This window comes from Mytilus trossulus, chromosome 9 (assembly GCF_036588685.1).
Source record: "Mytilus trossulus isolate FHL-02 chromosome 9, PNRI_Mtr1.1.1.hap1, whole genome shotgun sequence".
Taxonomy (NCBI): domain Eukaryota; kingdom Metazoa; phylum Mollusca; class Bivalvia; order Mytilida; family Mytilidae; genus Mytilus; species Mytilus trossulus.
In genome coordinates this window covers 22498338-22511425 of record NC_086381.1, presented here as the reverse complement: position 1 = coordinate 22511425, position 13088 = coordinate 22498338, and the positions used below count along the sequence as shown (strand labels likewise).

General features: G+C 31.0%; 1 long non-coding RNA gene across 1 annotated transcript; it reads left to right on the top strand.

The window, feature by feature from the left end:
• The first annotated feature begins 3156 nt into the window (after positions 1-3156).
• On the top strand, positions 3157-12256 carry LOC134683700 (uncharacterized). Its single transcript, XR_010101073.1, has 3 exons — positions 3157-3535; positions 11295-11436; positions 12055-12256. It is a non-coding gene; the product is annotated as an uncharacterized LOC134683700 (long non-coding RNA).
• Positions 12257-13088: the final 832 nt, after the last annotated feature.

Genomic DNA, 13088 nt, shown 5'->3' with positions numbered 1-13088 from the left:
TTGACCGTGTGCACATTTTTTTAAATAGAGCGCTTCCGCGCTTCGTACAAAATGTACTTCGTTCAACGCTTTTACATCCCGATGGAGTTACAAAAAGAAGCATTCTATTCTTAAATAATGGTTTTTTAAACCCGGTTAGAAAAAAACTAATTTGACAGAAAGCAACCGAACAAGGGTTCACATAAGCGCTGCATGTGTCTTTAGAGTCTCTGCATTATGATTTCACATTGATGTTGATTACAGAAACCTCAATGATTGTTATTATATAAACAAATGTAAACTAAAATTTTATGTGTTGCTCTCCTAGCTACAAAATGTATCCAAAATCAAAGATGTGGAACATAGGCCGTGTTCACATTGACCTAAATTTGGTGTTGTGTTCGTGTAACTCACACATAAACTAAACATAATTACGTTCCCATTGATAAAACTCAATGTTTACATGTAGTTTAAATCATGTTTTGTATACATGCAGTCGATAGTCGATGTAGGCCTTGTGTAGGTTAAGTGTACAAAAAAATAAGCATTCAGAACTCTGATTTTCCCATGTTTATTTAAAAAAAGAAGCAATTTTTATATAAAATTGATACTTATAACACTTATGAATAAAGTTATTTACAAAAATATTTTTCTATACTTGATATATTTATTTGTTATAAAAACACTTTACGTAGCCTTATTAACGCCATATCAAGACAGACAAGACTCATTCACCATTATTGCCGAACACATAATCCATTTGAAAAGGTCTTCCCGAATCGACTGGACGTACACACTGACAGAAATATTTGCCACTGGCCTTTACTCAAACAATGATTCACTCAAAAATGCATTACTGAAAAAGGGTGAGGTTTAGTATCTCAGATCCGTTAGATAGTAAGAAATAACAAAAACAAAAAACATCACCCCTTCCTTTTTTGCTAAATACTCATTGGAGAAAAAATATAATTTGAAACAAACAGAAAAGATAGAAATGTAGTGATCCTTAACATCGCAATTCTGTTTCTTTGTCTTTAAGCACGCTGATGCAGCCTATATTTTTAATGCGTAGTCGAGGCATCTTTAAACTTCTGCAAATCATCCAAAAATGACTTTTTAAAGGAGCAACCACTTTACCTAAAAAGGGGGGGGGGTCTTAGTCTGAATTTTTTCTCGCGCGAAAGTTAATATTCAATTTTGTTCGATGGTACCAATTCAATATTTAACACCATAATGTATGGGGAAACTTTGGAATCAGACTATATTTTCATTTTTATCATCTGTATGACCCGTTTTTTTTTTAATCAAATTGTGGGAAAATCCATCCTCCCCCTTTTTTTTTAGGTCAAATGGTCGTTCCCTTACTGCTAGAAAAGTTGTTCGAAAATTTGAGTTCGGTTCTACGTAATGACATTTAAATGACATATAGTTTACAAGTGTGAACAAATCTTATGTACAGGTAACTAAACAAGGTGTATAGATTTGGACAAATCTTATGTGAAACTAGTGTAGATTACATTAAACCAAGTGTAAACATGCTTACTGTACACGGCGTTTGGTGTGAACACGGCCATATTCTATCATAAAAATCATTTGGTAATTAATGCAATTAGTGTCTCAGTTAACATTATTAATAACACCATATAGGAAAATCGCAGAACTCCTTTTGTCATATAAAACACTGTCACACCTCCAAACATACTATCCACACTAATCTGTGTCCACACTTGTTGTGTATGTAATATATATTTTGAACTTTACTGAACTGATATATTACACATGTCACTATAATAAAAATTACTTAATTACTGTTAACTGTTTTACCAATTCATATGAAGACATGGAAATGTATCAAAATAACCAATTATCTAATTGGTTACAATTTTACATGAACATTTGTGATTTTTCAACCTACATGTCTATGGAAGGAAAAGTCGTAAACGTATGCTCAACCCGCCACGATGGCGATTATATATCACCTAACTTCATTCCATTTGATATTAATATATATTTCTTTTTGTTTGAAATTGGATTTTCGCCGTTTGCTATTTATAAGAATTCTATATAGATTGGAACTAGTAGTATAACAGTGGTCAATGTATCGTACATAAATATTTTGAGGCCTACGCATGAGGCATGAGAAATCTGAACAAATATTTATTATATAAGTTAACAGAGTTACACAAGGGAAATGATATGTTATGAGGAGCTACTTGTCCTATTTCTGTGTTTGTTTCTTTGGTACCGTAAATGATTGTAGAGTAAAGATTCATATGAGCAAAATTTAAAGACGTTTGATGATCAGCTATATAAAAGGACAATAAGAAGTTCCACTTTCCAAATTGTTTTGGTTCCTGTATTTTTGTTCCACACACAGACACATATAAAAAAAAAGACGATGTGGTATGATTGCCAATGAGACAACTGTCCACAAGAGACAAACATGACACAGAAATTAACAACTATAGGTCACCGTACGGCGCCCAACAATGAGCAAAGCCCATGCCGCATATGTTTTAAATCGAAGCAAATTATCTATTTTATTTATATTTTGATTAAAAACATTTTGGAATTACAAAACAAAACTATGTTCATGGCAGTTGATTAATTGGTTATTTTTTGCTTTCTATATTATGGCATATAATTCCGACATATTAAAAAAAAGTCGGACATGTGTATGTACCTGTATGGTTTTCAACTACTTCAAGTTTACTTTTTCTCGCCCTCACAAAAACAAAAGCAAACAAATCTTGGTATAATAAAATACAAGTTTTACAACAAAAAATTACGAAAAAAGTGTTACTATATTGAATCAAGTACTAAAATACTGAACATAGGATTAACATCCTTTGTTCGACCTGTCAGTCAAATGCGTTTTGTCAAAATATACTTGTTCACTGTTCGGTCTTTTAAAAACGTTATTTGTGCTGTATTTAGACACCTCTACCAAGAAATTTGTTTTGCATGCACATGTGTAAAACAAAATCCAAAGCAATATCATAGGTTCGAACGTTGTTTAAACTTGTATATACATGTATATCATATCTGTACAGCCTTCAAACCTATGAAGCATAAATAAATAATAGAAAAAATATCGTTAGTGCTATATGATAAATAATGTAACATAAACGCGACAAACATGTTGCAAACAGAACCTTTTGCTGATTGCACTTCAATTTATTTATTATGACAGAATACGGTATTTTTCAGTTTTAATTCGCTTATAATTTTAAAATACTTCTAGTAAATGTAGGTTCAGTGAGAAATAATATAATAACACATGATATCTAGAATTCAAAACCATGCAGAAATACAATAGGCTGGTCCTCTATCTCTAATATACCGTACCGGGTATCTCAAATATCCTTTAAAGGACAGGGAACAAGTCTTTCAATGTAGGTATTTTGATTGGTTTAATCAAAATGCTTTGGTTAAAAAAGTACTGTCATATGTAGTTTTGCAATTGAACTTCGACAGAGCGACAGTATTTCTTTCATCCAGCAAAAAGAAGATTGGTAATGGAATATCGTCAACGAGAAAACAAAGATAGAATACGGTACTTATATTTTGGTTCTTCAAGTTGTTTTTGTTTTAACAGTTATAATTGATCAAAATAAAAAAATATATTTTAATTTAAGATCATTTTCGTAAGAAATTTAAAACAAATAATAGTTTGACTTCGGGACAGATTTAAGAATAGCATTGTATGAAGTATATAGAGTTCCCATTTTTAGGAAGGAGTCTCACTCTTGACTGAAACCCTTTTTCATCTTTTATTTGATGTTATAGAATAGAACGATTAAGTTTTCATCTTTGTTAAATTGAAATTACATCTAAGAGTCGATTTGATTAATGAGACGATTCCTATGACTTTCCGAATATACGATTGTTTGAAAAAGGCTAAAGGCACATACATGTCCTTAGTAAAAAAATCATGTCCTATAGTCCTAAAAGCGCTTTGAAAAAAGTCATAGGGGACTATGTTCCTATACATATATGTATTTTAGCTATCATTTACTTGAATTGATTATACCCTTTTGAGCCGTTTGTGACAGTTCTTATCTATAATAGATCACAATCCCAAAAACAGATCAGAGAGCTCTATCTATTTTTTGGTAAACGGACATAAAGTCACAGGACAAAAAATCACCTAACAGTCACAGGACAAAAGTCACAAATAATCTGTTGACAATTGTTTGAATATGTAAGAGAATTATCTTGAAATGATTACTTTTTAATACATATATTCATAATAAAGTTTAGAAAATGTGTCATTATACTTGAAAAATTATTTAATTTATTTAAATTTATTAATGCAAAAGAAAGATTTCTGGGCACCATGAAGCCATTTAAGTGCCAACTGAAGCCACTTTGACATTTTTTTTTTCTTAATATCATTTCATCATGTTTGATATGCTTTTGATAAATTTTGTTAATAAGTTGGTTTATTTACAATAGTTCAAGAAAAATACTAAAATATTTTTGTAGAAATAGGCGTTTTTTATTCAAAGAAAATATCAGAAAAAATGAATTGTGACTTTTTGTCCTGTGACTTTCTGCTTTACTTTCTAGTTTTTTGGGTCCTCATTTAAGTTATAAGGGAACTTTTTCTAATTTTCGATTAAGTCTAATATATAATTCATTCTAACGATTTGATTAATTATGTTATGTAACAATCATTTCATTAACTCTTTAACAAAATAAGTTTTGACATGGTTGTTATTTATTACTGTATATTGCAATTGACAAATATCCTCATTAATACTATTATCACATAGGTATTATTATGTAAGATTGTATAATGTCAGGTAAAGTCTGGTAACAAACAAAATTACACGGACACTGTGTAATCGAATTTAACATTTACCTGTAATCTTTCGAAAGAAATTATGTTTAGGTACGATCTTTTTTCCTTTTTATGAGAGATTTGGAGTATGAAAGCGGACACGTTTTTCTTCTTCTTCAAATACGTTCTTTGCCACTAAATTTATTTTTAAACGCCCTTCATAGTAAGGGCCGCATAGAATGCCATTTCTTTAAAGCTTACTAAATGGTATTGGTTTTGTGCATCGTTAAAGGCCATACTGTGACATATATATATATATCTCGTCTTTTGGTCGTTCGAATATTAAAGGAAGTATATTTTTTTGCGTTTTGCAAGTTTTAGATATGTAATATATTATATGCATGCTTCTTTTTCTGTTCAACATCCAATCCAATTAAGGAAGTCTTTCTTTTTAACAAAATAGAGTAACCACTTAGTAACTGTTATGCCGTCCGATTCGAGGTGTCTGGAAAGTAGTACACTATAGTATAGAGCAATTCTACATATACAAGAAAGCCGGTAAATGTTTAAGTGGTCATGTTCTAGACCATATGAGTATTTGGACCGTACGCGTACGGTCCGGACGGTACGTCTAAACACTGCTAAGGACTCCTTAGTGCACTAAGGACTATACAATGCCACTAAGGACTAGAAAGAGTACTGTTATACGTGTTATTTTTACATATTATGTTAAAGATTGATATTTAATGCTTAAATTTCAAATTTTATAGAAAAATAATCGTAAATAAAAAAGATATTCAACATTTTCTAGGCACGTGCCCATTTTTCTTTTATATACCGAAAATCAATGAACCGATTGACACGTGCCAAATAATATAACAACCGATTAAACAATCATATATTTTCTTTAATCTAAGCAATTAACAATTGTATCGAAAAGATTAATACTTGATTATTTTAATAAAATGTGTTGTTCTTATTTAAAAGTTAAAATGATTAAAAGGACAAATAATTTTGCTTTTGTTTCATCTATTTCCCGACATAGTTATTTGCCATAGGTTTTAATGTTGATGTGCGCCTAACTAATAAGTAAGAGTGTGGTAAGCTTGGTAAAATGTTTATGTGAGAGACATGAAGACAAAATGAATATATATCTTTATAACTTTTTTGTTTTTATTTTAATTCCGACAAAGATGCGTTACAAAAGGCTTCACTAAAACATGAGTAAATTCCGAAAAAAAAAACACCCTATAAATCATGATTTTTATTTGTCCACTTTCTATTATGAATGTTCCACAGTGTTTAGTACATTATTTACGAATAATTTCCTGCATTTGTCAATTTAAAGTTAAAGATTAATGTCGACAGAAAAAGAGAGTGCTTTGTAAAAATTACTCACTGTTGAAGGCCGTATGGGTAACTTAAAGTTATTAATTTCTGTGTCATTTTGTCTCTTGTGAATAGTTGTCTCATCACCAACCCGGTTTTTGGACAATGAATAGAAGTTAAAAGCTACTACATACTTTAAATTTGGAAGTACCCATGCAGCAGCAGTAAGAAAAACATGCTGCAATGCCGGACCCAAGTCCGAATAAAGGGGTAGGGAAGTAATTTTTCTTTTAACTGGCACAATCGTATGTTTTATTTTTGGCGCAAATCATACCATCTAATTTTAAAACATGTGGCGCAAACGTAACATTTGTGAAAAAAAAGTTGTGGCGCAAAAGGACGCATTTTTGGCGCAAACGGATATCTCCCACAAATCCTACCACATCATTTTTTATATTGGTTGCAATTTTTTTTATCGTATTGAAGTCGTATTTGTCCAGAAATATATTGCTCAAATTAACGTGTTCTTCATATGATAATAAATTTTGAAAATGAACCATTATAGCATACGCACAAAAAAATAATTTCTGTTCAAATCCGTCTGTTTACTTGTAGCTGGCAGTTTGGTTACATGTAGTAATTTTTTTTTTATCAGATGGTTTATTTTTGTCCTGAAATACATTGCTCAAACGTCTTCATATGTAAATTAAAAAAAAAACAGATAAAATTTTGAAAAAGTACCATAGCAAACGCACAAGGGTGGTTGCATGTAGTAAAAAGTTTATTATCTTATTGATTACGTGTTGTCCAGTAATACATTGTATAACGTCTCCATATAAGAAAATAAATTTTGAAAAGTGCACCACAAGAAACAAAATGATGTGTTTCGGCTCCATACCTGTGCGAACGCATGTCCGTGTGTATATATGTCTCTGATATAATATATTGTTCTGGAGACAAATTTATTAGTTTCAAGAAATAATTACAAAATACACTTGAGAAAAAAATACTTCTTCATTCATTTTTTAAAAGTATCCAACTTTACCAATCTTGTCCATTAAACACAACAAATAGCATGATTCCCGTGTAATCAGTAATGTAATTTGACACGTGTCAAACGGTTCATTGATTTTCGGCACATCAAAGAAATACGGGCACGTGTCTGAATAATGTTGAATATCTTATTCATCTAAGATTATTTTTCTACAAAAATTGAAATTTATACATTAAATATCATTCTCTACCATAACATGAAAAGAAATTACATGTTACAGCACCCCATCTAGTCCTTAGTGGCATTTAATAAGTCCTTAGTGCACTAAGGACTCCTTAGCAGTGTTTAGACGCACCCCGGTCCGGACCGTATACGTATACTCGTACGGTCCGACCATACGCGAACGGTCGGACCGTATGAGTATACGCGTATGGTCCAGTACGAGCAAACAATAGTGTCATTTGATCATATGGGTTTAATCTAAACAAATACATATCACATTCTTTCTTTTTCGTTTTACAAATTAATATTACTTCAATAAGATGAAGAAAATGAATTAACGAGTAATTGAAATCCAATATTTGTTTAATTGTATCTGAATCCTATTTTGGTACTCTCGCCCAAGGTGACACTTCAGTGGCGTAGCTGGGTCATTTTTACGTGTACGCCCGAACCTTGGCGAGGAATATGAGGGTGCCAACCGCTCAATGTCAAAGCACCTGTTGGCAGTGGCTTCGAAATTCATTGAAAAACGCAATATTGTGTCAACGAAGCGTACAGTATAAAAAGGTGTAATGACAACGAAGCGTACACAACATGAAAATAAAGACACTTTAAAACGTGTATTTTTTTGTTTCTAGACACAACACAAACATACGACCTTTATAAGTTTGTTAATTTTAACTATGATATTTTAAAAAATGTATGTTATAAAAACTATGAGGTACAAGAAACATTAAGTTTTGAATATTTAAAAATACCAAGCACGTTTTATCATTGATATCGTCGTGCGTTATTTGATGTTTGTATATAAAAATTCAACACATTTGAAAAGCCTTTTAGTAACTAATGAGTATTATGGCAAAGAATATATTGGAGCAAATTATCCGAAGAATAGATATTGGATTTTCTTTAAAAGTATTAATTTCTTACTGCCTGAACTCAGTGTTACACGATGTGTTCGATTCGAACGCGTCAACGTCCGGTTTCATCTGTATCGGGGTTATACAGGGTGCTTATGGTCATTGGTTTTAGAGAAAACGTCCAAACCAATATTACTTTTAAATAAGTTTAAATGGTGCCGTGAGTGAGCATATAATCAACAAAGGCACCTTTTAATGAACACGAAAAAAATATTTCTAAGAGGTGCAATATAAAAAAATTCTGGAACACCTAGGATTTCTTCCACAGAAAGTTAATCAATGTATCATTCCTTTACAGGGATTTAAAAAAAAAATTAAAATTTTCTTTTGATATTTTTTTCTTGATCGGGAGTTTTTCACGACAATCTATGAAGGTTTATAAATAGAGCATGTAATTGCGTAAAGAAGAGTCCAGCTATCTGTCTATTAGAAAAGAACCGAAAAATGAACGAAAACAAATGCTTTTAAAATTTTAGCTTTAGACATTAGTCTGATATAGAAAAAGCTTCTTCGACATTTTCATAAATTTCGATGAAGGTTCGACAAGTAGAAGAAATAACAAAATGTAAGCCCAAACTGCGACCACTTATTAATTCTGAGACTACTATAACACATGTGTTATAGTGTTATAGTAGTCTCAGATTAATTGCAGAAAGAAACACATTTTATCCTTAAAATGCGGGAAAATTAAAGATACAATTGCATTATTATATTGCTCTGAATACTCTTTTGATCATAAACAGTTTCTGTACAACTTTCGTAAAATTTCACGGTCGGAGAGTCATTTAAAAGAATTTGTCCACATTCGGAAACCTAAATATTGACACCACTTTGTCTCGCTTTTGGGACATAAAACACAAGCTCGACAAAAATACAATCAGCATATCGAATATGAGCAGATAGTGAATTGCTTTAAATATAAGAAAAGAAGGTAGAATTCAAAGTGGATTCAGACTTTTACAAAAGATTCGAACACATATATTAAATGATCTATTTGAGTCCCAATTTTTATTCAAAATTACAATCCATTAAAAAAAGAAGCACAAGGCTGATGTGCTTTTGACCAGATTTTCTTATTCTATGTCGATTATTTGTTTTATTTTCAAAATTCAAGTGTACGCCCGGGCGTTTTGACGTAAACGTAGCTACGCGCAGTATAACGTACTATTATTTTTTATTTACACGTTTGCAGTTCATGCATGTTCCGTTGCATTTGCATTTTTGTAAAGTTGCTAAAATATTTTTAAAAATATCCTCCCACATTATGTTTATTTCCTATATCTTCGATTTCAGTGATCATGATTTAATTAATGTATTACAGATCGCATGCTAAATACACGAGATTAACGGAATTAATTAGCGTAAATTTTTAAGATAGTTAAAATATATTTTTTACTTCAATTACAATTAAGTTAAGTTATGTTGATCTGTTATACATGGTATATGCATTTGTATCTTATGAACTTGACCAACTTCTTATAATTAGCCAGACCGTACGCGTACGGTCCGACCGTATGAGTATTTTGAAAAAGTACGCATACGGACCAGACCGTACGTGTACGGTCCAAATCCTCATACGGTCTGGAACAGTTATCTTATAACATGAAAATGAGAAAGAATACCGATTAACACGTATAAAAAATATACCGAAAAAATAACAAGGGCGTATCAAGAACCTGGAAGTCAGAAGGGGGGGGGGGGGGGGGGTAATAGTAATATCAGAGACATATAATACAAATTGTATTATATGTCTCTGGTAATATTTTATTCATTATAAGAATTTAATTGATTACGTTATATTGCAATAATTTCGTTAACTTTTTTAAATGTTCTTGTTTCTTTGAAATTGGTCTACTTAATATTTTAAATCACAGATGTCAGATCATCATTTCTATAGTTCTCTATCGTTATTTTTTCTAACATTTCACTTTATTCTTTTGTCAATTAATCTTTATTATAATTGTTCTAAGCATGTATGACACGACGTTAAGTAACCAACAATCACCTCTTTAATTTTTACAATATGCAATTGCGGTTTATTAATGATTATATATAAAAAAAAAATGACAAACAAATTCTTTTTTTTTTGTGGAAAGAGGGTTGGGGCAGTATTTTTGTATAAAAGTTGTTGGTTTCCTTTGAAAATAGGATTAAAAGAAAACACGACATTCAGTTAGAAAATCTTATTTTGAAAATAGAAATTAAAATTTTTAAAAAGATCATACTTTTCATATCAACAAGTACATGTATATACATTTGTTGTTTTTAACATCAAATCTTTTAAAAAGAGGTGTCAATATTTACACACCAAACAATAAGTTGTCATAAATCACGCATGTTGAAGCTGGGATTAATTAACGGATAAAGCTAAGATGTCAAATCAAGCTGAGATTTATTTCCGGTTTAGATTTATAATCTTTTATTCGTCAGCAATACAGCTTATAGAATTATAAATATTACAAATATTCAATTACATCAGTGAAATATATTAAAATTTAAACAATTAGTCAAAAATTCATATAAGTAAGTATACCCATAACAGTACAGCAGAGTATTTTAAACATAACACATTAAGCATTCCTAATGCCAGAAAAATTCCCTAAATTGTTAAGTTCCTTAACATTATGAAAAGATAGTATAGTTGTATGAGTTCAAAATTTGAAGGTTTTCTCAAATAATATGGTTTGATAAATTTCTTTTGAAGTTCATTATTCTTTTCACATACTAAAATAAAATGATATTCATCTTCAATTACTTGTTTATCAAACATATTACAAAATCTCAGATGTCTCTCAAAATTTTCAAATCGGTCAGTATTATATTCAAACAGCGAGCAGATATGCGATGTTTACAAATAAATGGTTTATAAATATAATTAACAGCATGATCTTAATAACAAAATGTAACAGGCACGTGTCAGACGGTTCATCGATTTTCGGCATATCAAAGAAAAACGGACACGTGTCTAAATAATGTTGAATATCTTGTTTATTTATGATTATTTTCCGATACAATTTGAAATTTATGCATTTAATATCATATGTAAAAATAATACATATTACAGCACTCCTTCTAGTCCTTCAAGAGTGGCACTGTATAGTCCTTAGTGCACTCAGGAATCCTTCACCAAAGATTTAACAGCTGAATGTCCTGAATAGGAGCACGTTTCCTATGACATTAATATGCAGAGAAGCATTTTGTGAAAGGTAATTATTTACAAAAATATATTTTGATTTATCATGAAATAGAAAAATATACATACAAAAACGTTTTATGGTTATGTCATACTACTGATGTTACGCGACATTTCTCCTCGAACCATCGTCCCAGTCAGAAAAAACACAAAATAGCAAACACGCACTTGACCAAAAATAATTTGATAACAGCGACCTATGATGGATACTTGTTACAGTTTAAGAATACCGAAATATGTTTTTTTTTATCTTGATGCCAATACAATCTTCAATTCATTGTCGGGTTAACAAGAACGAATTCACAGACCTTTGTTTCATATTGATTAAAAAAAGTATCTAGACTAAATATTGACTGATTTCCATATATCTGTTTCAACTGAACCTAATACTGGTACAATAGAAAATGAGTTCCAAAACCGAAAGTCATTGAAATTTTCTGACGATCTTCCGTATCTTCCAAGAAAAATGGTAGGTAAAATACTTATGTCACATATTAAAGTGCATGTCGTAATGCTAAACCTTCACATCACATTTTATTTGTTTGTTCAAAATAGGTGTTTGAGAAAAGGGAATTGCATGCATTGATTCATTCTTATTTATTGAGTGTACATTTTTATATTTCTAATTCAGCAGTGACAAAACCCTTTAAAGGTATCTAAAGGCGACTTGGCCAAAAATCCTGGCAGAATCCAGCCTACGGATCTGAAATGGAGTACTGGGTACGGCTCAACAGACCCTCATGCACATGATCCAAAGTTGTAGTGAGGACGGAATCTTTTTGGGAAAGCATGGCCTATATTTCATTTAATTTCATCCGTTTGTCTTTTGATTAAATCATGTTAATGATACGTAATATTCTTGTTTTTTTTTTCTTTCAAATTTCCAATTGTTACGTCATAAAAAGGCTTTATATATAAAGTGATGGGGTAAGATTGCTAATGAGAAAACTCTTTACAAAACGCTAAAATTAAGAACAAAAGTTCAGCAATGATCAAAGCGTGTACCACTTATCAGCTATAATAAAAGGTCCATCAATGACAAATGTTAAACAATTTAATCGAGAAAAACTAATCAGAGTTATACACAAAACAATAAACCAAAAAGCAAATATGTGACTTAGCAAGTTAGCAACAAACGACACTGAACAACAGGTTCCTAACTTAGTTCATATCCATACATACATAATGCGACGGTGTTAAACATGTTAGCGGGCGCCAAACTCTCCGCTTACCATGTTCATTATGTTGTTTCCACTAAAACTAGATGAAATTATATTTAATTACTTCCTTTTAACCAACAGTATGCTGCGATAATTGCATGTTCAATATCCCCCTACAAACTTATCAATCATTACTGAAAATCATTAATAAAAAAGTAATAAATTTGATCCAGACCATGAGTATTTGGACAATACGCGTATGGTCCGGACCGTATGCGTATACTCGTGACCATATGAGTATTTGGACAATACGCGTACGGTCCGGACCGTATGCGCCACGTATGCGTATACTTGTACGGTCTAGTTCAAGCTGGAACATATCTTTTATTGGATTTTAAAAATCAATTTTATTACAATTACATGAATAAGATGAATAATTGAACATTGGATTTTAATTGAAATTAAGTATTTATTTAATTGTCTATATGAATCCTTATTTTTTTAT